The sequence below is a fragment of the Mustela nivalis genome, assembly GCF_964662115.1.
Source record: "Mustela nivalis genome assembly, chromosome: 1".
Taxonomy (NCBI): domain Eukaryota; kingdom Metazoa; phylum Chordata; class Mammalia; order Carnivora; family Mustelidae; genus Mustela; species Mustela nivalis.
This window is the reverse complement of record NC_139020.1, coordinates 127,366,111-127,386,784: the sequence shown is the minus strand read 5'-3', so window position 1 is coordinate 127,386,784 and position 20,674 is coordinate 127,366,111. Positions and strand designations below refer to the sequence as shown.

At 38.8% G+C, this 20,674-nt stretch overlaps 1 long non-coding RNA gene across 1 annotated transcript in view; it reads left to right on the top strand.

Moving 5' to 3' along the window:
• Positions 1–6,297: 6,297 nt before the first annotated feature.
• The window catches only part of LOC309858908, a 92,044-nt gene continuing 77,667 nt past the window's right edge, over positions 6,298–20,674 (top strand). The window contains exon 1 of the long non-coding RNA XR_014308431.1: positions 6,298–6,379. This is a non-coding gene — a long non-coding RNA (uncharacterized lncRNA). The remainder of the gene's footprint in view (positions 6,380–20,674) is intronic.

Genomic DNA, 20,674 nt, shown 5'->3' with positions numbered 1-20,674 from the left:
TGACACTCCTGTGAGCTGGGTGTTGGTGCTCTTTGGACTTGGTAAACTGCTATCGTTGGCCTTTTTTTCTCCCCAGAGGTACTTTTCTAAGTTCTCCAAAGACCCTTCTTCCTCTCATAATTGAAGACCCTTGATCTTCATTTCCCTTGACCCAGGCTGGTACGGCTCTATTCAAGCTGTTGATCCTTCCCGCCTCAGGGGTAAGGAATCCAGTGATACATTAACCATCTTCTCTGCTCATGTGTGTTCAGGTTCAAGAAAATCCACTAGCTCACTTGCCCATGAGACCTACATCTGATCTACAGGTATTACAGTTCAGGTTCCCTGGGAAGATGGAGATGGAGATAACCATGCAAGATGTTTATTAGGGAGTGCCCTTGGGATCAACACCTGTGGGAAAGAAAAGAAGCACGTTTGTATAGCAGCAGAAGTTGAGCTTTGCTGCAGTCTCAGTGGAGGCCTCAGTCAATCTTCAGGAGTTTTGAAGCTGGGATGATGCTGCAGAGTTGTCCTAAATTGGGGTGTAGGGCTGGGGCTTTTTACCCTCATTCCAGCAAGTCATCAGCTAGCTCTCTTCAGCCAAAGCAGTCCCCATGGAGGCTTGACAGCTGAGGGCTGTTTGCTGACATCACTTCCAGTGGCTGGAGGGACAAATCTTTCAGTCATCACAACATCTAACAGTCTTTGCTTTGAAGAACTCTGGGAATGCAGGCCAATCTCCATCATCCTTTCTCTTACCCTTTAGATTTTCATCAAGAGGGAATCAGACATCAAGCCCTTACATTCTTCAAACTCCAGGAGACATAGATTAAGTCTTCAGGTTGTCTCCTGAGATTAAGGAAAACATTCCCACCATCACAGTATCTCAGGAACTCTCTCTCTTTTAAAGTCCCTTCTGGGGGCACCTAGGTGGCTCAGTCGCTTAAGTGTCCAACTCTTGATTTTTGCTGAGGTCATGATTTCAGGGTCCTGAGATGGAACCCCTGGTCACGTTTCTCACTTAGGGGGGGTCTGCTTATTTCCCTCTCTCTCTGCCCCTCCCCTGCGCACTTGCACACAGTGCAAATATATAAATATATAAATCTTAAAAATATATATATAAATCTTAAAAAAAAAATAAAACCTCCCGATCTCTTCCAATTCTTGTACCCTCAATGTGGATCAGTGTTTTAAGGATTATCCACCAGGCTTCTGACCACCTCCTTTGCAAAATTCTATTTTTTTTTTAAAAGATTTTTTTTTTAAAGATTCTATTTATTTATTTGACAGAGAGAGAGAGAGAGAGCACACAAATAGGAGGAGTATCAGGAAGAGGAAAAGGGAGAAGCAGGCTCCCTGCAGAATAGGGGAAGTCTGATATGGGACTCGATCCCAGGAACCCAGGGTCATGACCTGAGCTAAAGGTAGTCGCTTAACCAACTGAGTGACCCAGGTACCCTGCTTCTTAATCTTGCACCTCCTTTAGAATGTGTCTCAGCTAAAGACTTCTGTTATTATGCTTGCATAATAAAATAAAAAGCCATCACCCATTCCCTCTAAACCAGTAACGAAGTAAACTTCCCACACTTTGTGGAGTAAATTCAGATACTGCAACCTGGTACTGAGGGCCCCAAAGCAATGAGTCTCTCTTTTCCCCACTTCTCATCTACTCAGACATCCCTCTACTCATGTTACTCCATTCTAGTCAAGCTGATTTTCTCCTCATTCCAATATAGTTTCTATTTCCTTTCAGTACTGCCTGTCAACCCACATCTCTTTCAACATCTACCTTTTTTATCTAAGAAAATTTCCCTGGATAATTAGACCTGTTGCGTTTATCACATCAGTAGTTTGAATTCAATAATCCTTGCTTCCTATTTGCAAAATACTGTACTTAACTTTTTCCTGATCTTGTCCTCCATTATTGTGTCTATCAATCCTGTTTTTTGGTAGTTTTTGTTATTGTTATTATGCTACTTGTTGCTTAGACTCATCCCAGCTACCCTTATTGAACTCCTGCTAAAAATATGTTTCAAAAAACGAATGACTGATGACCCAAAGAGATACTAAATACAGCCCAGTTCTCAAGAAGCATGTGAATTGTCACCGCCTTCTGTAATAACCGTTATTTTTTTTAAAAAGATTTTTTATTTATTTGTCAGAGAGAGAGAGAGAGGGATAGAGTGTGTGAGCGCACTGCACGTAGAGGGAGAAGCAGGTTCCCTGCTAAGTAAGGAGCCCAATGCATGATGTGATCCCAGGACCCTGGGATCATGACCTGAGCTGAAGGCAGATGCTAACCTGACTGAGCCCCTTAGTAAACTTTAACTCGCTGTTTCAGTTGCCCCGAAACACAAATCCAGGTTTGCTGAGATCGTGGAGGGTTTTCCCTACATAGTGATTACTAACTGCCGTTCCATCAGGAACACTATGTGTAAGTTCACCTTGCATACTAACCTTGAATAACTGTTGCTTCATGGTTAAGTGACCCAACTGGGTGAGCCCAGAGGTGATCCAATCTAGAGTGCTGGCAGTTACTCAGGATAATGGTGTGGTTGGTTTTCAACGTATTTCCTAATCCTAAACATCACAGAATTTAGTCTAATGTTTAGTCTAATTTCCAACCTAATAATTTGTTTCCCTTCTTTATGCTGAATTTAATGCACCTACCACAAGCTGCATTTTGAAAGGATAGCTTTGAATACAGAAATATGGTGAGGAATAAAGTCTCTGGCAGATAGGTTGTGGCTAATTAAGAATGGCTACAATTTTTTTTTAACACTACTTTAAATGAAAGGTGAAATTTATGACGAGGATGGGATATACAATTTGTGGGATCTAGTGTAAAATGAAAATGTAGTGTACTTTATTTTTTTGTTGTTTTTGTTGTTGATCCCAGTACCTGGGATCGTGACTTGATCCACAGGCAGAGGCTTTAACCCCCTGATCCACCCAGACACCTCTGTAGTGCACTTTATTAAAAAATGATAAAGAATTTCAAGATGGCAACAAAATTAAACGAAGTCTGGGGTCCTTTTGTGTTGAGCCCTTGCGGTTCTTTAAGTGTCGCACATCCATGACTCCAGCCTGTTTATGACTCCTCCCCTTGAATCTGGTTGGGCTCAGTGACTGCTTTAACCAGTAGACTATGGCAGAAATGACACCGTGTCGGGTTCTGAGCCCAGGACTTGAGAGAATGGCAGTTTCCTCTTCCTGTGTCTTGGAACACTCTCTCTTGGATCCTGGAGTTGCTGTATAAGGAGACCTACCTCACCTACCTCACCTGAGATTACCAGACTGGAGAGGTTATGTGTGGACATTCTAGGCAACAGTCCCAGTAGGACTCAGCCTTCCAGCCAGGGCACATGAACTGAAGCCATCTTGGTTGGACTCTCCATACTAGAGAGTGACTCCGGTTAGTGACAGGGAGAGCAGGTGAGTTATTCCAATGATCTCTACTCAAATTCCTGATCCACAAAATCATGAGATATAATAAAGTTGTTAGTTTAAGCCACTGAATTTGGGAGTAATTTCTTACACTTGGAAGAAGAGAAAAATTTCCCCACATTTGGCTATTAAAGTAGTTCTTGAAATTAATGCCACCTTTAAAAAATGTGATTTGTAGGGGTGCCTGGGTGGCTCAGTGGGTTAAAGCCTCTGCCTTCAGCTCGGGTCATGATCCCAGGGTCCTGGGATAGAGCCCCATATCTGGCTCCCTGCTCAGCGGGGAGGCTGCTTCCCCACCTCTCTCTCTGCCTGCCTCTCTGCCTACTTGTGATCTGTCAAATAAATAAATAAAATCTTTTTAAAAATGTGATTTGTAGAATAAATAGCATTTTTGGCAGTTGGTGTATACTTGGTTCTTAGACTATGAATCTCAGAATGACTTGAAACACTTGTTAAAAACTAAGATCCACTGAATTTTAATTTCAGACTAGAGCTTGCAAGTTTGCATGTTTCATTAGCTCCCAGGTGACACTTATATACGTAATGATCTTAGAACCAGTGAAACTGCATAAAAATTGTGTCTGTGGATGATCTGATTCCTTGCTACTGAACGTGTGTTGTATGGACAGCAGCATCGGCATCACCTTAAAGCTTGGCAGGAGTCAGATTCTCAGGTGCTATCACAGATGGACTGAGTCACAATGCTCAGATTAAGAAGACTCCCCAGGAAGGGTGCCTGGGTGGCTCAGCCGGTTAAGCATCTGCCTTCAGGTTGGGTCAATGTGGCTCCTTGCTTAGCAGGGAGACTGCTTCTCCCTCTCCTTCTGCCTGCTTCTCCCCCTACTTGTGTTCTCTCTTACTCTCAAATAAATAAATAAATAAAATTAAATAAAAAAAAATATTCCCCATGTGGTTTGAATATACCTTAAAATGTGAGAAACACTGCTATAGAATAATGATCCTTAACCTTGGTTACACATTACAATCACTTGGAGACCTTAAAAAAAGAAGAAGAAGAAAAAAATACTGCTGCCTGGGCCTCTCCCCGGAACAATTAGATCAAAATCTCCAGGGATGGGGATATGGCCATCATTATTTTTTAAAAGCTCCTCAGAGGATTTTAATCAGTAGTCAAGGGGGAAAACTAGTGGTTTCATCCTCTGCTGTCTCATTATTGCCTACATGTGTGCAGTCACCCTTGGTAACCGTCTTGGCATATGTTTGCATACATCTAGATTCCTATCAATGCTTTCTTTCCTTTCATCCCAGTTCATCATAGTGAGTGCACATGTGATTTTGAACGTATTAATAGTATTGTGCTTCACTTTTAGAGGTAGACGTGGCTTCATAAATGGCTAATATGTCCCTCCCACAAAAGCAATTTGAAATGCTATGTGGAGTAATAACGTTTGGAGAGAAAGCAACTTTACAGAAAGAAGGGATTCTAATTCTCATTAAAACTGCCAACTTGGGGCACCGGGGTGGCTCAGTGGGTTAAACCTCTGCCTTCAGCTCCGGTCATGATCCCAGGGTTCCGGGATCGAGCCCCACATCGGGCTCTCTGCTCTGCGGGGAGCCTGCTTCCTCCTCTCTCTCTCTGCCTGCCCCTCAGCCTACTTGTGATCTCTATCTGTCATATAAATAAATAAAATCTTAAAAAAAAAACTGCCAACCTTCTCGCAGGCCATTTAGCCTTCTGGTTCCTGAAGTCCCTTGCTGTACAGATGACTCTGATTTCAGGAATTAATTAACAACGGGGAACATCTAATCTGATTAAGCATCTGTGATTTAGCATTTCTGCCATTAGGGGGCAGAATAGCGCAGGAAAAATTAATTTGGTTGGTCATTTGTATATATAAAAAAGTCTTCTTTCTCATATGAAAATAAAATTTTTAAAGAATTCAGTCCAGGTGTTGTTGTTCTCAGCAGTGATCATCTACATTGCCTTACTTATTTCCCGTTACAAGTAATAACATCACTCTGGAAATTAGTCCTGAAACAAAACAAGAGCAGAGGTTGGCAAAGTTTTTCTGTAAAGGACCAGACACTAAAGAGTTGACTCTATGGGCCATTCGATCCCTGTCTTAATTATTCAACTCTGCCATTATAGCTCAAGAACAGCCATACACAGACATAAATGAATGGGCATGCCTGCATTCCAATTAAACTTGATTTACAAAAACAGATGGCAGGGCAGGTTTGGCTTGAGGGCTGTAGTTTGCTGACCTCTGAACTAGAGGGGTAATTTTCATACCTGGATCATTTACAGAAGTATCTAGGGAGCTTGTTAAAAAATGTAGAGTCCTGAACCCTACCTCAAATCTACCAAATCAAATGATCTGTGGATGAGGCCCAGGCATCTCATTTTTTTAAGTGCGTACATGACTCTGAAGCAAATACTAATCTAGTAACCATTATGCCAAAATAAAGTTAGCTGCCTTTTTTTTTTTTAAGGAATTTTAAGGTCCTCCATGGCATTTTATAAAATTTTCAGTATCTGAAAAACTACCTGTGTTGTAAAAGATATATTGGCTTAGATTATCCTGTCCTTAGATGTGCTTACAATCAAAGCACATCAGTGAAGTTCTCATTTCTACATAAATGTTTGTATTAAACCACTGGTTTGGTGGTGGTTTTGTACCAAAGCACATTTTAGCCCATCCTGACTGATAGAGGGCATACTGAATTAGGTCGAACAGGGAAGGGGGGAGATTGAAGAAAATGGAAAAAGGAGAAAGAAGAGTTTAGAGAGGTGGTGGAATGTTGTGCAGTATCTCCCCAAAATGTCCCAAATCTTTAAGAAATTTACAACTTCACAAAAAGTTTGCTGCGATTGAATATTTGATTTTTTTTTTTTTTTTTTAGGAATTGGTGAAGGGGAGGAGTTTAAAGCCTGGACGAGTACTAAGGTGAAACAAGAAACGAGCACAGATGCTGTGGGCAGGGAAGTTGGGTAAGAATATTTTTTTTTTAAAAGAACTTATTTATTTATTTGACAGACAGAGATCACAAGTAGGCAGAGAGGCAGGCAGAGAGAGAGAGAGGAGCAAGCAGGCTCCCCGCCGAGCAGAGAGCCCAACGCGGGGCTCGATCCCAGGACCCTGGGATCATGACCTGAGCCGAAGGCAGAGGCTTTAACCCACTGAGCCACCCAGGCGCCCCGGGTAAGAATATTTTAAATACAAGGTGTCCATTCTTCATGATGTATGTTCTCTGAAGATAGAGTAGCCCTGGCCTTCTTAGTTTGGACTAAATAACTACATAGATATATAGAAAGACTTACTTTAAAAAGAGTTGTAATGGGTTTTCTTAAGAATATGATCACAAATGTCATAAGTGATAACCACTTACTAGAAGATCCTAAAGAAGACTATACATTTTAGACATTTATTTAACAAGTAAAGTGGTTCTATTTTTCTGGAGCAGCTTTGGGGCTACAGGAAGCCAATTATTTTTTGCTTGCTGGAAAATGTCCCTTTGTTTCTGAAGTTCAGGGTTGTTCTTCCCCCTCCCCTTCCATCTTCAAATTCAGCTCTGAAGGTGAATATAACCTTATTTTTTTTTATGGAAATACCCATTTCGAATCTGACAGCCTGTGTCCACTTCAGGCTGTTATTAGTGACTATCACTTTTTAGCCACACTCATGACCCACATGCCAGGAAGCAGGCAAGGAGCAAGATTTAATCAGCCCCCATGAAGGAGAAATGCAGTCTTTACTGTACAAATTTGAAAAGAACATACCTTTTCTGACTTGTAATAATAATGTACAACATGGTGACTATGGTTAAGAATATTGTATACTTGAAATTTGCTAAGAGAGTAGATTTAAATGTTCTTACCATACACACAAAAATGGTAACTATATGAAGTGTTGGGTGTGTTAACTAACTTTATTGTGGTAGCTGTGTCACGCTATATATGTATATCAAATCAATACATTGTATATATAAACTTACACAATGTTATTTTTCAGTTATATCTCAATAAAGCTGGAAGAAACCCAAGATTCTGCTATATACTCATCCAAATAGCTAAAATAAAAAGAAAAAAAGAGGCAATTCTAAGTGTCACAAGGACAAAAATTTGGAGTAACTGCAACTCTTCTCCAGTGTCTGGGGGAGTATAAATTGACACAAACCCTTTGAAAAATTGTTGGGCGGTATCTCTTAAAGCTGCATATCCTGCCTATCCTAGTTGTAGGCATAATCCTTACGGAAAAGCACCAAAAGAATGTGCAGAGTAATGTTAGTCCCTGCCCAGGAAGGTAAAGAGTAGTAGTACTCATAACTACCCAAGTTCCCATCAATAGTAAAATAGAGGACTATATGGTGGTATATGGTCACAATAATAAATTATGTCAATAAGAAGTAACATTTCACAGATGTTTGACAAAAGACACAGACACAAAAAAGTTCATGTTTCATGATGTCATTGATAGTATATTCCAAAGCAGGCAAATGTAATGTATGGTGGTCAAGGTCATAGAAATAATTTCCTTTGGCAATAGGGAGAAGGTCTGGGGGCTTCTAGGGTGCTTTTCCCTTTGATCTCTTCTGTAATCTGGAAGGTAGTAACATGAGTTGTTCACTTTATAAAAACTAGCTGAGATTTACACCTATGATTTGTGCACTTTTCTACATGTCTGCTAAATTTTGATAAAGAAAAATCTCTCTTAGATAAATGAGGACACCTATAGCCACAGGTCAAAGTGGGCACATTCCATTGGTCTGACACAGAGGCTTCAGCAGGGAGGGGATCTGGAAGAAGGGAGACGGAATAAGTTGTTATATAGTTTCCATTGTTTAGATTCTAGCAAGATCTTGTGCAAATTATTTGACTTTTTGCACTTTAGTTTTCTCATTTGAAAATGAAGACAATAGTGAGTCACTTCAAAGCAGCTTTAGACAGCCAAATGAGTAGTCTAACCTGTTAAAATTCATTTTATCTTGTTCCTTAGGGATTCAGAAACACACTACCTAATTGAGCTTAAATCTCTAAGTAACTTAGTAGGGTGACTCTAAAGAAAATTTGACAAGCCTGACAGATATATTTCATTCTCTGAAGGCTATTTGGACTGACAGACCAAGACTTAGCCTTCCTATGACAAAGAAAACACTGGCATATCTGCATCCTTAAGCACACATCACCACTATCCTAAAATCAGTGTCTCTTGACTGCTTTTGTGGCTGTTTCATGTTGAGAGTGATATTTGAAAGATATGATTTTATTGTCATCATGATGCCTGTGATGTCTTTGTTTCTATAAATTGTCTCTGTAAATTTCTGTTCTATAGCACTCTTGGGGTCTTTCTCCTTTTATAGAAACCTCCCTTAATATTTCTTGTAGGGCCAGCTTAGTGGTCACATGTTCTTTCAATTTCTGCCAGGCTTGGAAGCTCTTTATCTCTCCATCCTTTCTGAATGACAGTCTTGCCAGATAAAGTATTGCTGGCTGCATGTTCCTCTCATTTAGTACCCTGAATATATCTTACCAGCCCTTTCTGGCTTGTCAGGTCTCTGTGAGCAGGTCTGACGTTATTCTGATGTTCCTCCCTCTGTACCTAAGGAATCTCTTCCCCCTAACTGCCCTTAAGATGGTTTCTGTGGTTCCAAGATTTGTGAATTTTACTGTTACATGCCAGGGCATTGATCTATTCTCTTTGATCTTGGGAGGGGTCCTTTTTGTCTCTAGGACAAGAATGCTTGTTTCCTTCCCCAGATTAGGGAGGTTCTCAGCTACAATTTGCTCAAATATATCTTCTAGTCCTCTCTCTCTCTCTTTTTACCCACTCAGGGATCCTAGTGATTCTGACACTGGAATGTTTCATGGCATCGTTTATTTCTCTAATTCTGTTTTCATGGATTTTAAGGTGTTTGTTCCAGGCCTCCTCCTGTTCCTTCCTTTCTATCAGTGTATCTTCTAGATCACTAATTCATTCTTCTGCCTCCTTTACCCTAGCTGTTAGAGTATCTAACTTAGATTGGATCTCATTTATAGCAGTTTTAAGTTTAGCCTGATTAGCTCTCATTTCTGCCCTTAAAGGTCAGAAAGTAGGTCTGCAAGAGAGGCCATTGTCTCTGGTTCTTTCCTTTGTTTGGAGTTCCTCCTCCTAGCATTCTGTTGATGGGTGGTTGAGGGAACGAGCAGAGTTGAAAATAAATCAACCACAATCCTTGCAAGGTGCACTGTGGGAAAGTTTGAAGTGATTGGAAGCCACTGCCAAGAAAAACTCAGCCAAAATGAAATCCAAGAATGTGATTTATAAAGCTAAAAAGAAATAAAATAAAAAATAAAAAAGGGAAAAGAGGGGGTGGCGAGGTAAGGGGGGGCTTTAATCTCTTAATGTGGGTGAGGTAGGGTTTTCAGTTCTCTCTTTTTTAAAAATATTTTATTTATTTATTTGACACAGAGAGAGATCACAAGTAGGCAGAGAGGCAGGCAGAGAGAGAGAGATGGGGAAGCAGGCTCCCTGCTGAGCAGAGAGCCCCATGCAGGGCTCAATCCCAGGACTCTGGGATCATGACCTGAGCTTAAGGCAGAGGCTTTAACCCACTGAGCCATTTTGTTCTCCTTGTTAGAGAACACTACTTCCCAGAGTTATAGAGAAAGTAAAACTGGTGTGTGTGTGTGTGTGTGTGTGTGTGTGTGTGTGTGTGTGTGTATATAACTGAATACGAAAAGAAGGACTACATTGAAGCTTATATATGTATCTATATCTGTGTATATATAAAAGAAAAAGAAAAAAGTGTATGTATGAAACACTAGAATTTAAAAAGTTACTATGGAATATGTTGTATTAAACATCTTGTTGAAATGCTAAGGGAGTACAAAGAAAAAAGAACAAAGAAGAAACATGAACAAGAATAGAAAAAGTTGTGTCTAAGAAATACACAGGTCGTGAGGCAACACAAGGAATTCAGTATACTCTTTTCCCCGGTGCTGGGGTTTTACAGTTTTGTGGGGACCTTCAGGTTGTCATCCTCTTGTTCTTCCAGCTTGTCTCCTGGGGGAGAGGCCTGCCATACTGTTTTTCAGTCAGTCCTACTTGGGCAATGTTGCCCTGCTCTGTGTCAAGGGGATGGGCTCCATGGAAACTGGTTTTGGGGCTTTTGTTCTCTGGTAGTTTTTTGTGCCTTTTCGAAGCATCAGGGCAAAGGAAAAAGTCTGCACCCAGACCTCTGCCCCAGAGGAGAGAGCCACAGTCTGCTTCTCTCAGAACCCTCCAGAACAGTCTCCCTCTGTGAACACCACAGCTTCCCACAGGCAGTGCACACCCCTAGTAATCCTCTCAGCAGTTGACCCAGGCCCCCACTTGCCCCCGCCCCCCTGTGGTACGGAAACCATGAGTGATCCCATTCTGGGTGTGTATGGACAGTGGTGACAATGGCTGTAGCAGCGGCCAGACCCCCAAGTGTACAGGCACAGGTCTGCACAAGTGACCACCCTGGTCCCTGCATTTGTCCCTAAGCTCTCAGATTCTGTTGGAGTGCTGTTATCAGGTGCTTCTGGTTCCCCCACCTCCAACCCTCTCTAAGCTATCCCTGGTCTCCAGGCATGGGACGCTTTTGCCCTGGGGTATTATTTTACTTTCTAGTGTGTAGCTTCTGGTGGCCTGCTCCTCTTTTGGTTTATCCTCTGATATCTGTCTATGCAACCACAACCCCCTCCTTTGTACCTCTGGACTAAAGATCTGCCCCCATAGAGATCCAAACATATAATCTTACATGTCAGGCTGATTTCATGGGTGTTCAGACTGGCTTGGTAGATATCCTGCTAAATTCAGGGGACTGGTTGAAATGGAGTCTCCCACTCTTCTGCCATCTTACCCCTCCTCCTGTCAGACTTCTTTTGAGAAGCACCTGAGTTGTCTTCCATACGACAGTTTTTCAGATGACAACAGATTCACAAATCAAATTGAACCAAACCAAACCAAAAGCCACAAAAAAAAAAAATTACCCCGCAAATGGAGGAAATGGTTATTTTTCATGGTGCAGGAAAGAGAACCATTTTAGTCTGAACAAATCATTACTTGGCAGCACAAAACTACAGGGTATAGCAAATAGGGAATAGTTTGCCTAATCACTTTTTATTACATAATTAATGTTTTCTCCATTCCTGTATTATGCAGGGGGTCTTCCCAAACTGTGTCTTTGGCTTTTCTCCCAGTTTGTTTGGGTTTTGAGTAGCCCCAACTTCAGCCACAAGGTCAGTGGCAGTCTGTGTACAAGTGACGTTTAAATCTACCCTCCTACCCTTGAACTTCTCCTTTTTGTCCATTTTTGCATTACGTTTTGTCAAGTGTACTTCCACTGGATGCTCATTTGCAATTCAAATTATATCTGGGGAAAGCTCATCTTTTAATCTTTTCCATAGAAGGATAAGCCACAGTCTTTTTTCTCATACTACTTAATCTTCAAATCAGGCAATTAAGTAACATTCATGACCTACCAATAGGGTCTCTCCACCTTCACAAAGCCAGTTATGCAAATTTACATGATTCTGTCACTAGGAGGTTTCCAGAGATTCAGGTTCACTGCCCTTGCCTTGCCCTCCTACAGGTTAATTTTGATCCTTGGTGATTATCCATAATTTCCCTTTAGAGTAGTTTAAAAATACCACCTAAAAAGAAACTTCAGATTCACTTAAAATCCACTCCTGTCTTTCTCCAGTATATACTATTTGTTACTTAGGATTATTAACTTTTTCACTAGAGGATTTTAGATTTTTATGTCATCTTTTTCATCTTTGTGGTTTTAGAACCGCAATAATATTGCCAAGAATAATGGAGCTATATTTCCACCATAGCACACTCTCCAGCATTGGTCCTTTCCAGTTAATCCCTGAAGCTTTCTAAAATTTTGGCATAATAGAAGGAATAAAAAGCAGTGAGCTATACCAGTCTTTGAATCCCAGGTCTGCCATTTTCTAGCAGTGTGACTTTTGATAAGTTACTTTACCTCTCTGAACCTTTTTTCTGTTAGTCTTTTCTGTTAGTTTCTTTCTTTCTTTCTTTCTTTTTTCCTTAATAGTAAAATGCAGTAGCCTCATAGACTGCTTTTTTTTTTTCAATATACCATATCCTGGTGATTTTAGTGTGTGTGTGTGTGTGTGTGTGTGTGTGTGTGTGTGTATGCCTATTTATTTATTTATTTTTCAATATTAGTCTTTTATTTTTTTTTAAATTATATTTTATTTTTTCAGTGTTCCAAGATTCATTGTTTGTGCACCACACCCAGTGTTCCACGCAATATGTGCCCTCCTTAATACCCACCACAGGCTCTCCTGTCCCCAACCTTAAATTTGGGGGAGTACCTGAGGCTCATTTGTTAAGTGTCTGCTTTTGGCTCAGGTCATGATCCCCAGGGTCCTGGGATCCAGCCCTGCATCAGGTTCCTGCTCGGCAGGAAGCCTTCTTCTCCCTTTCCCGCTCCCCTTGCTTGTGTTCCCTCTCTCACTGTCTCTCTCTCTCTGTCAAATAAATAAATAAAATCTTAAAAAAAATTAAATTTGATTTCAATGGTGACTGAGCTTTATTTAGCATGATCCCTTCCCATTCACTTTTCTCTCCCTTCCCCTCTGATCCTCTGTGCTCTTTCTTATGTTCCACAAATAAGTGAAATCATATAATTGTCTTTCTCCACTTGACTTAGCATAATCCCCTCCAGTTCCATCCTTGTCACTGTAAATGGTAGGTATTCATCTTTTCTGATGACTGAGTAATATTTCATTGTATATATGAACCACATCTTCTTTATCCATTCATCTGTTGAAGGACATCCCATCTCCTTCCACAGTTTTGCTAATGTGAACATTGCTGCTATAAACATTGGGGTGCATGTGGCCCTTCTTTTCATGACATCTGTATCTTTGGGGTAAATACCTAATAGTGTAATTGCTGGGTTGTAGGATAGCTCTATTTTTAACTTCTTGAGGAACCTCCATACTATTTTCCAGAGTAGCTATCCTACCTTGCATTCCCACCAACAGTGTAAGAGGGTTTCCTTTCTCCACATCTTCACCAACTTTTGTTGTTTCCTATTTTGTTAATTTTGGCCACTCTAACTGGTGTAAGGTGGTATCTTCTTGTGGTTTTGATTTGTATTTTCCTGATGGCAAGTGATGTGAAGCATTTTTCCATGTGTCTATTAGCCATTTGTATGTCTTCTTTGGAGAAGTGTCTGTTCATGCCTTCTGCCCATTTCTTGAATGGATTTTTTGGTTTTGGAGTGTTAAGGTTGATAAGTTCTTTTTAGATTTTGGATAACAGCCCTTTATCCATTATTTCATTTGCAAATATCTTCTCCCATTCCATGAGTTGCCTTTTAGTTTTACTGACAGTTTTCTTTGCCATGCAGAAGATTTTATCTTGATGAAGTCCCAATAGTTCATTTTTGCTTTTGTTTCTCTTGCCTTTAGAGACATGTCTTGCAAGAAGTTGCTGTGGCTGAGGTTGAAAAGGTTACTACCTATGTTCTCTTCTAGGATTTTGATGGATTCCTGTCTCACATTGAGGTCTTTCATCCATTTTGAGTTTATCTTTGTGTATGATGTTAGAAAATGGTCCAGTTTCATTCTTCTGCATGTAGCTGTCCAGTATTCCCAGCACCATTTGTTGAAGAGACTGTCTTTTTTCCACTGTATATTCTTTCCTTCTTTGGCAAAGGTCAGTTGATGATAGAGTTGAGGTTCCATTTCTGGGCTCTCTATTCTGTTTCATTGATCTACAGGTCTGTTTTTGCACTGGTATTATGCTGTCTTGGTGATCATAGCTTTGTAATATAGCTTGGAATCAAGCAACATGATGCCCCCCAGGTTTGTTTTTCTTTTTCAACATTTCCTTGGCGATTTGGGACTTTTCTGGTTCCATACACATTTTAGGATTTTTTGCTCTCAGCTCTGTGAAAAATGTCGATGGTATTTTGATAGGGATTGCATTGAATGGTAGATTGTTCTGGTTCTGTATTCTAGAAACTACAGAACACTTATGAAAGAAATTGAGAAAGACACAAAGAGATGGGAAAAATTCAATGCTCATGGATTGGAAGAATAAACATTGTTAAAATGTCAATGTAATCGGTTTTTAAAAAAATTTCTATGCTAAGTAGTTAGTATGTTTTCTTAAAACAGATGGTGGCCCTTTATCAAGAAATTTCGATTATCTTGAAATATTTTTCATGTTATAATACCAATATTTTCTTTTCTTTTTTTTTAACTAACATTTTATTTTAAATAACTGTATTCATGTAATACAAGGAACGTACAATTTGAGAGTTCTACTGACATGTGTTTACTGCTCCACTCTCTCTGAAATTATTTTTTTTTTTGTGAGATTTTCATTCTTTGGTTGGTGGAAAGATTTAAACATTATTTGTTTACACAGACAAAAATCATAGACCCTCATTTTAAGATTTCTTGGGGGTGTTTATGAAGAATTTCTTGAGTTGTCTCCCTATTTAGATTGGTGTCCTGTTGGTATTGTGTGGAGAAATATTAGGGAGATCAGCATCTTACAAAAATGACAAATTTTCTGATATTCCCCCATCTCAAAGTATTCTCTTTGTGCATGTAGACAGTGGTTTATTATGAAAGGATATAACCCAGGTGAAAGAGATGCATAAGGCAAGGTATGTGGGAAGCGATGTAGCGTTTCCATGCCTTTGCCAGGCATGTCACTCTCCCCAAATCGCCACATGTTCACCAACCCTGAAACTCCCAATTATCTTGAAATTTTATATGTGGAACATCTGTGATGTCAATTACTTCTACTCATGTTTCTGTGTGTGTGTGTGTGTGTGTGTGTGTGTACTTACAAACACATGATTCTCTTTAAAAGATTTTGTTATAAAGTAATATATTCATGTGAGGTAATCTCTGAGCTACTTTGGGAGATGCAGTTACTAAGAGTACAAAAATTCTTAATTCTAGTATGGTTTCACAGAATATTGCTGTGGTAAAGTTTCAGAGGACAAAACCACATCTATCAAATCCTATTTTCTTGGATTATGAACAAACATTCTTTGAGTAAATTAGATCCTTCTTCAATAAAATTTCAGGTTTCCCATCATCTAAAAAGTGATTTTTGCCATTCTTCCCTCTGCATTAAATTATGCTGAATACTTCAGCCTCTTAGAGTAAATTGGCTTCCCCAGAACTACCTGTGTTTTTGAAATTACTTTTCTTTCTGTAGAAGTAATTTCTATACATTATTGAACTCTATCAAAAAGTTTCTATCCTGGGTAATTTTTCTTTATCCTGGGTAACTTCATAGATTTAAATATAATAGTTTCACAAGCCGTATATAAATTGACAGTTTTTTTTGGTAAGTACTCATGAGTTAGTTAAAAAATATTTTTCCTCTTTGTTTTTTTTTTTTAATCAAAATAAACTGAAGACCTATATCTAGCAGATGCTGCAGTTCTACTTCTATTTAAAAGGGAAAATATGTACTTACCTTACCTTCATTTAGATCAGTCAAGTATTTTAAATTTGTTCCATCTTTACATATGAACTTGTTAGGTGTACATTTATATATTAATCTTTTAGTGGTTCTCTCTAAACATTTCAACACATACGCTTGGTTTATTAGAGTTTATCATAAATTAGGACTTTTAACACTTCTCAGATAATGAAAGTATTTAAAAACTTGAACTTCATTTATTCTCCTTTGACTTTTATGTTTTTGTTATGCATTTTATCTTTATATATATTTAAAATCCTATGACAATTTTTTTATATAGTGGATATTCATTCATATTTATGCCACTTTTACCTTTTCTTTTGCAATTCCTACATTCTCTGCTTCACTCTGGGGTCATTTTTATTCACTTGAAAAACTCGCTTTTGTATTTTCTTTTAGGGAAAGTCTGCTGATGACAATTTTTCTCCATTTTTATTTTTCTTAAAACACCTTTATTTCATTTTCTTTTTTAAAGGATATGTTTATTGAGTTTATATTTTATACAGTTTATTGAGTATATTATATTTATAGAAAGGATTGTAGGCTGGCAGCTTCTTCTTTCAGCATCTTAAAATGTGTTATTCCATTGATTTCTACTTTCATTGTGTATGTTTGATAGTCAACTATAAGCCTCATTGCTGAGCCCTTAAAGATAATGTCCATCCTGTGTCTGCCCCATTTGGCTGATTTTTGATTTTCTTTTTATTTTTCATTTTCAGCAGTTTGGCTCTCATTTTTAAAAAAAGATTTATTTATCTATTTGAAAAAGGGAGAGAGAGCAAGCATGAGCAGGAGGGGCAGAAGGAGAGGGAGAGAGAATCTTAAACCTGATACAGGAATTGATCTCACCACTGTGTTATCACAACCTGAACCAAAACCAAGAGCCAGATGTTTAACTGACTGAGCCACCCAGATGCCCCTGGTTATGACTTTTTGTTGTTGTTGTTGCATACTGTTGGGATTTTAGAGTTTCTTCAGCCTAAATCTTGATATTGATCATCTTTATAAATTTTCAACCAATCATTCTTTGATTCAAATATTGTTTAAAAAACAAAACCAAACCAAAAAACCCACAATTTTTTTTAAACCAGATCTCTCTCTCTTGTTATTCTGACTCTTTGATTAAATCTATATTTGATGGGGCGCCTGGGTGGCTCAGTTGGTTAAGTGACTGCCTTCGGCTCAGGTCATGATCCCGGACTTCTGGGATCGAGTCCCCCATCAGGCTCCCTGCTCCTTGGGGAGTCTGCGTCTCCCTCTGACCTTCTGCTCTCTCATGCTCTCTCTCTCTCATTCTCTCACAAATAAATAAATAAAATCTTAAAAAAAAAAGTATATTTGACTTTTGACCTTATCTGATAAGCTTCTTATCTGTTTTCTGCAGTTTCCATTTTTTTAAGGTTTTATTTATTTGACAGATAGAGATGACAAGTAGGCAGAGAGGCAGGCAGAGAGAGAGGAGAAAGCAGGCTCCCTGCTGAGTAGAGAGCCTGAATGTGGGGCTCGATTCCAGGACCCTGAGATCATGACCTGAGCCAAAGGTAGAGGCTTTAACCCACTGAGCCACCCAGGCGCCCTTGCAGTTTCCATTTTTTAAATTCTCCCTGTGCTTCAGTCTGGATATTTTATACTGAACTAATCTCTTTCACTAATCTTCACATACACTGAATTTAATCTGCCTTTAGAATCATGGTTAATTTTCATAATTATTCATTTATTTATTTGTGCTTATTTATGCTAGAATTTTAATTCCTTCAAGTAGAGTCCAATCCTTTCATAAAAGCCCCCATATTGTCATCTATTTTCTTGAACATATTAGTTTCCTAGAATACTCTCTGGACCAAATGACTTTAGTGGAAAATAAGTCTGCTGAAAGATGACTGCTGCCCTGGCCTATTGAATCTCATTTCTACAAGTGGGAACACTAAACACAAGATATAAAGGTTAGAAGTAATGAGAATTATATATAGCAAAAGAAAGGATGACCTGCATTTATAACATAAAATGGTTATAGAATTTAAATGCTGAATAACACTTTAGTGATAATGTCAGCTAAACCCACCACAGTGCCTGATGTCTTACACCTAGTGAATGCTCATGAAGTCTATCTAATGAATGCATACTCTAGATGAGTAAATCAAGCCTGGATGACCTGCCCAAGAAACATTCTGCAAGCAATCCCAAAATGGAGCTCAGTTCAGGAGATTGTCACAGAATTGTCATCTCTATAAAGATCTTCCATTGACACATGTCATTTTCCTTTGTTTATTAGTTTTTTAAAAAAAGATTTTATTTATTTATTTGACAGACAGAGATCACAAGTAGGCAGAGAGGCAGGCAGAGAGAGAGGAGGAAGCAGGCTCCCCGCTGAGCAAAAAGCCCGATGCCGGGGCTCGATCCCAGGACTCTGAGATCATGACCTGAGCCAAAGGCAGAGGCTTAACCCACTGAGCCCCCCAGGTGCCCCTAATAGATATTTTTATTATAAAAATTTAAAACATATACAAAGTAAAGAGAATGATTTACATATGCAGGGTAATGAAGCCCATGAACCTATCAAAGTTCAAAATTGTTCAATATTCTAATTATTATTTTTCTGTAATTGTTGTTTTATTGATTCCTTTACCCACTCACCAACCCTCAGTTTGTAGTTTTTTTAACAAAATTTTTGAGGTAGAATTTACAAACATTGAAAAGAGAAATCTAACTATTAGTACAATATTGGCAAGTAGATCTACTCATGGAACTGCACTATTATGGAGTGAATTGTGTCTCCTTAAAATTCAGTTTGAAGCCCTAACCCCCAATGTAATTGTTTTTGGAGATAGGGCCTCTAAAGAGATAATAAAGATTAAGTGAGATCGTCAAGCTGGGACGTTGATCTGGTGGGACAGGTGTCCTTATTTAATAAGCAGAAGAGACACCAGACATCGATCTCTGCACACAGAAAGGAAGGGTCATGTGAGCACATAGCCAGATGGTGGCCTCCTACAGGCCAGGAGAAGAGGCCTTAGAATGAAACCAAACTGGTCAGCACTTTGATCTTGGAATTCCAGTCCTCAGAACTGTGAGAAATACATTTCTGTTTAAACCACCCCATCTATGGTATTTTTTCATGGCAGCCCTAGCTAACCAACACATACTCTAGAATGACAGAGAACATTCTTTTTTTTTTTCTTTTTTAAAGAATTTATTTATTTATTTATTTGACAGAGAGAGAGAGAGAGAGAGAGATCAGAAGTAGACAAAGTAGCAAACAGAGAGAGAGGGGAAAGCAAGCTCCCCACCTAGCAGAGAGCCTGATGTGGGGCTTGATCCCAGGACCCTGAGATCATGACCTGTGCCGAAGGCAGAGGTGTTAACCCGCTGAGCCATCCAGGTGCCTGACAGGGAACATTCTTATCTATCCAGAAAATTTCTTTACCTCCCTTTCCAGACTATCCCTAATGCTCTTTTCTTCTTACTGTTGAGATAACCACTGTTACGATTTTTTTAAACTTATATTTATTTTGGTTGTTTTAGAAATTCATATAAGTGAAATAATTCAGTATGTTGTTTTTTGAGTTTCTGTTGCTCAGTATTATGTCTGTGAGACTCATCTATGGTGTGAATATGTAGTTCATTCCTCTTCATTGTTCAGTAGGATTTACTTGCATGAATATATCACAGTTTATCTGTTCTTATTATATCAGACATTTGAGTTGATTCCAGTTTTTTGCTATTGTGAACAGAGCTGCTGTGTACATTCTTGTATAAACCTTTTTGTGGACATAAGTTTTGGTTTCTCTCAGGTAAATACCTAGGAGTAGAAATGCTGAGTCAAAGAGTATGTGTGTCTTTAACTTCGTAAGAAACTGCCAAACCTTTTCCCAAAGTAGTTGTTATAATTTTGCATTCCTATTAGGGATGTATAAAAGTCTGGTTACCCTCTATTATATTCCCTCCATCTTTGTCAGCATTTGGTATTTTCAGTCTTTCTAATTTTAGCCATTCTAGTGGATGTGTAGTGATATCTCATTGGGATTTTAGTTTATATACCCTGGTGATTAATGATGTAGAACTTTTTTGTTTATGTGCTCATTGGCCATTTGCATATTTTCCTTTGTGAAATATCTGCTGTGTGTTTGCCTATTTTAAATCATTTACTATTATTATTATATTCATTATATGTTCCAAATAAAAGTTCTTTTTTTTTTTTTAAATTTAAAGATTTTATTTATTTATTTGAAAAAAAGTGAAAGAGATCACAGAGGGAGAGGGAGAACCAGATTCTCCACTGAAAGGAGAGCCCAGGTGGGACTTGATCCCAGGACCCTGGGATTATGACCTGACCCAAAGGCAGTCCTTAACCGAATGAGCCACCCAGATGCCCCTCCAAATTTAAGCTCTTTATCAACCATATGACTTGTAGATATTTTCTATAAGTCTGTGGCTTTTTCTTAATACTGTATTTTGATGAGCACAAGTTTTAAATTTTGAGAAAGTCTAATTTATCAAAATTTACTGCTATGGTTATCACTTTTTGCATTCTGCCTAAGAATTCTTTGTCTACTCTCAGGTTATCAAAATATTCTCCTATGTTTCTTTGAAAGGCTTATGGTTTTATTTGTATGTTGTAGTCTGTGATTTATCTTAAATATTAACAAGCTTGAGGTCACATTGTGACCCTTTCAACTTGCCCCCACAGTATTTCATCAGTCTTTTCATATGTCACTGAAAATACCTCATGAATTCTATTAGGGGCCATATAATTTTCTCTACTGTGGGTATGCCATAATTTATTTAATAAT